At 46.0% G+C, this 5,001-nt stretch overlaps 1 pseudogene; it reads right to left on the bottom strand.

Annotated features, from left to right (window-relative positions):
* Nucleotides 1-2,990: 2,990 nt before the first annotated feature.
* LOC133754857 (phosphatidylinositol N-acetylglucosaminyltransferase subunit Y-like) lies at nt 2,991-3,205 on the bottom strand (annotated as a pseudogene).
* Between the last annotated feature and the right edge of the window lie 1,796 nt (nt 3,206-5,001).

Raw genomic sequence — 5,001 nt, 5'->3', positions numbered from 1 at the left:
TCCCAGGTCATAGCAGAGAGCTGGATTGGAAGCAGAGCAGCCGGGTTTCAAACCAGTGCCCACATGGGATGTAGGCACTTCAGGCCAGGGCATTAACCCACTGTGCCACAGTGCTGGCCCCAAAAAAATATATCTCATTTTCCTTCTGTAGTCATGCCACCTCCTGAGCACAACTGGGAAAGACTTTTTACTTTTACAGACCCTGGTAATTTAAATTGCCCCACCTATATTCTCCAGGTTAATTTCCTTTTTCAGGGAATTAGACACAATCACACTTTCAATCTATTTTGCCATATAGGGTAACACGTTCAGAGGATTAAGACATGTTCAAGGGAAAGGCTGTCTGTTACATATGCCAGGAAGAATTTTCACTTTTTTTTAGATTTATTTTAATTATTTGAAGACAGTTATAGAGAGAGGTACAGCCAAAGAGAGAGGGAGGTCTTACATTTGCTAGTTCACTCCACAAATCACCACAAGGACCAGAGCTGAGCTGATCTAAAGCCAGGACCTTCCTCCAGTTGTCTGACACATGTGCAAGGGCCCAAGGACTTGGTCTATCTTCTGCCTTCCCAGGCCATAGCAGAGAGCTGGATCAGAAGTGGAGTAGCCATGGGGGGTGGGGATGGGGTGCTGTGGCATAGCAGGTAAAACTGCCACCTGCAGTGCTAGCATCCCATATGGGCACCAGTTCGAGTCCCGGCTGCTCCACCTCCAATCCAGCTAAATCTGAGGCAGTTGTTCTTCATTACCTAATTCCACTGTGATGTATTTGTATTCAATCCAAGATAGTTTTTTTTTTTAAAGAATTGTCTAGGGGCGGGCACTGTGGCATACCAGGTAAAACCACCGCCTGCAGTGGTGACATCCCATATGGGCACCAGTTCAAGACCCTGCTGCTCCACTTCTTCTTTTTTTTTTTTGACAGGCAGAGTGGACAGTGAGAGAGAGACAGAGAGAAAGGAGAAAGGTCTTCCTTTTGCCGTTGGTTCACCCTCCAATGGCCGCCGCGGTAGGCGCACTGCGGCTGGCGCACTGCGCTGATCTGATGGCAGGAGCCAGGCGCTTCTCCTGGTCTCCCATGGGGTGCAGGGCCCAAGCACTTGGGCCATCCTCCACTGCACTCCCTGGCCAGGGCAGAGAGCCGGCCTGGAAGAGGGGCAACCGGGACAGAATCCAGTGCCCCGACCAGGACTAGAACCCAGTGTGCCGGTGCCGCAAGGCGGAGGATTAGCCTGTTGAGCCACGGTGCTGGCCGCTGCTCCACTTCTGATCCAGCTCTCTGCTATGGCCTGGGAAAAGCAGTAGAAGATGGCCCAAGTCCTTGGGCCCCTGCACTTGCATGGGAGACCTAGAAGAAGCTCCTGGCTCCTGGCTTTGGATCTGCACAGCTCTGGCTATTGTGGCCAATTGGGGAGTGAACCAACAGATGGAAGACCTCTCTATATCTCTCTCTGCCTCTCCTCTCTCTGTGTAACTCTGAATTTCAAATAAATAAATAAATCTTTAAAAACAAATTGTCTAAATTTCAAGCACATCTCTGCACTGTTACCATCTCTGTTCTTTCTGATGCCATATCAAAAAGAAATAATTGTTGGATGCTTAAAGTTGATGCTTAGAGGAGAATATTCTAGGTTCTTGTGGAAGTCTGAAACAGAAACTTATTGATCACACAGATGATAGTATGGCTATGTATTTTCTGTTGTCACATCAGAATTTTCCTATGTTTTCCCTTAATTACCTTCTGTTGGGCTCATCAAATTTTGAGTTTCAAAAATTGTATTTACTTCAGAAACAGAGATACAGAGGCTCAGAGAGCTCCCATCCACTTGTTTATTCCTCAAATGTCTACATGGCTGCCCAAATTAAAACCAAGTGCTGGGGATCTGGCTTTGTGGCATAGTGGGTAGGGCCACTGCACTGTTGAAATAAAAGATGAGATTGTTTTGCTGTAAGAATTTTTTTGAAATCCACACATACAAGGAGTTTTTGAGAAGTTCATTGATGAGGACAACATTGTGGCATAGCAGGTAAAGCCACTGCTAGGGACAGTGCCATTACATATCAGAGTGCCATTTGGGTACCAGCTTCTCTGCTTCTGATCTAGTTCCCTGGTGGTATACCATGGAAGACAGCAGATGGCCTTGCCACCTATGTGAGGGACCCAGGTAAAGTTCCTGGCTCCCTGGTTCAGCCTGGACAAAATAACAGCCTTAGCAACATTTGGGATGTGAACCAGCAGATGAAAGATCTTTCACTGTCTGTCAGTCTGCCTGTCAAATAAATAAATAAACAATATTAAAAGTTAAAAAAGTGTCCATATGGACTTTTTAAGCTTTATTTTATTTATCTGAAAGGAAGAGTTAGAGAGAGAGAGGGGGAAACAGAGAGAGAAATTTTCCATCTGTTGTTTCACTCCCCAAATGGCTGCAATGGCTGGGATTGGGCCAGACCAAAGGCAGGAGCTAGGAGCTTCTTTCCAGTCTTCCATGTGGGTGCAGGGGCCCAAGTCTATCCTCTGCAGCCTTCCCAGGTGCATTAACAGGGAGCTGGATTGGAAGTGGAGCAACCAGGACTTGAACTGGTACCCATATGGGATGCCAATGCCACAAGCCAGGGCTTTAATCCACTCACCACAATGCTGGACCTGGGTCCATATGGATTTAAAAATGTTTTTAGTCAGGTGAACTTATCTTTAATTCCACTTCTGAAAAGTTGCTCTGGCCCAACCCCAGCAAGACACTTTGTTAAAAGTTTCCTTCTGACAGTTATGTCATAACATTCAAAATACAAGGGCTGTCAGAACTGGGGTACAATAAAAAAAGCTTCTGCAACTTACATCTCTTGTAGCACCACTACTCTTGAGAAGTTAGGCAAACCATCTTTTCAGCAAATACAATGAGTCTCCAGCATTTCTATCTAGCTTAACTTTCAGAGGTGGATGCCCAAGACATATGATGAATCTATATACCACCTTGGCTCTGGCTGCCTTAGTTATTCCTGAAGAGTTTAATAGCCACCCACGTCCAAAGGTGGAAGCACATACACACTGGTAAGGTCATTGCAGGAGCAGATGGTAGAAACTGAGGCTGGAGGTGCTGGTACAGCCCTGTGGGAAGTTTTATTCCTCAGAGGCCAAATAGAGAGCTCCTTCAGGAGAAATCAGTGGAACAAGGACAGTCAGCATAGGAAGAGACAGAAACATTCTCTTCTCCCACTTACTACCTGTCACTTTCTCTTAAAATGGATACGGTATTAACAACATTTAGTCGCTGTGGTTTTTAAAAATCATGATCTAGTACTGCTCTGTTTCTTTTTATCCTGATAGATCATCCTTAGTGCCTGTGGTATCCTATTAGGAATCCCATCAATGACAGTATAGGCTATTCCCAACTCTTCATTAATCAATTCATTTGTTGATGCTTCAAATCTGAGAAGCTTCTTGGACAGGAGGCACACCACAAACTACAGCAGCGCCTAGTCAAAGGTGCTGGATGGTTGCCCCACCCTCCTGCTCCCAACTGCCAAAGGCCACAACCTTGTCAATGCAGGCACCTACAGATGCCCGTAGCACTGAGGCTAGCCTTCCAACTGCTCCCTGGTGCGCTCCTGGCCAGCCGCATGGTGGCCCCACTAGCCCATCACTGTGATCTCTTTACACAGTCAGAATTCCATTGTTCCTTTTCTTGCGGGGAAGGTTAGTTCTAGGTATATAAGGAAAACTTTTATAGAATATTTGCAATTACAAAATTAACACAGATGGAATGTATTTTTATTGTTATTTTTCTTACTGTCAGCATATGGAGCACAAAATAGGCTTCATCTTACATTAGAGACATGTAAAACACAACAAGAGAATGGATTCCCTATTTGCCTGTTTTGTGACCCAGAGCTGAAATGCTGAAGACAAATGCTCTGTAAAAGATATTGGTGTTATAAGACCAGACTGTTATGTCCACCCAATGTGAGTAACAGCATCTGGACAATGCTCAGAGGACCCTGTACAGGGATGTGATGCTGGAATCTACAGCAGCCTCCCATGCTTGGGTGACACTCCCCAGTCATACGCAAATCTACCCATTTCATCCTATTTGGTAAGCAAGTAGCCACCTTATAAGGTGTAATTCTATTTTGGCATAGGATTTGAGTCCCTGAAGTATGTGAGTATCCACATTCTCCAGCAAAGGATTTAAACTGGCCCTTCTGTTGCACATCTCCTGATCCCAAGCCATCGTCTTTCAAAGAACTTGACTTAATGATGACAAATTTCTTCTTTCTTCCTTCCCCTCTTCCTCTCTCTCTCTCTCACCCCTCTCCCCCTTTTCTTGCTTTCATTGAAAGGAAGAGTTACAGAGAGCTCTTCCATCTGCTGGTTCACTCTCCAAATGACCACAACAGCTGGGTGTGGGCCAGACTGAACCCAGGCACCTGGGACTCCATCTGGGTCTCCCCCACATGGAGGGCAGGGTCCCAAATATTTGAGCCATCTTCTGTTTTCCCAGGTGCATTAGCAGAGAGCTGGATTGGAAGTGGAGCAGCCAGGACCCATTGTACACAGAGATTTAACCTGCTGGGCCACAATGCCAGCATAAAGTACAACTAGACTAGATTGTATTTGAGGAACTGCCTGCTGCAGTTGTTTCTCCTCAACCCTTTCCTAATTCGAATCAGTCCCTCCCTTGTGAGATCTCCAGGGCACCCCCACCCCACAAATGACCATATAACTACTCCCAGCTTTTCCAAACCTCCAGACGAAGTATAGGCAGGCAGTGTTTTTGTGTTGCCCACGTGTATAAATACCCTCTTTTCAGTTGAGTTTCTGAAGAGGATAAATGCTTCCCCTCCTCCCTCAGTGCACTTGTCTGTCTCCCAGCCCCACAGTGCGGCAGGAATTGTAATATTCAGGGGACATGAGACCAGAACTGCCTGGCTCTAGACTGCTACACATGAAACAGAAGACTAGGAATACAGCGTGGGACTGAGAGCCCTTAGGAGGGATGA

The sequence above is a fragment of the Lepus europaeus genome, unplaced genomic scaffold (assembly GCF_033115175.1).
Source record: "Lepus europaeus isolate LE1 unplaced genomic scaffold, mLepTim1.pri SCAFFOLD_29, whole genome shotgun sequence".
In the NCBI taxonomy this organism is placed as follows: Eukaryota; Metazoa; Chordata; class Mammalia; order Lagomorpha; family Leporidae; genus Lepus; species Lepus europaeus.
This window is presented reverse-complemented; position numbering and strand designations above follow the sequence as displayed.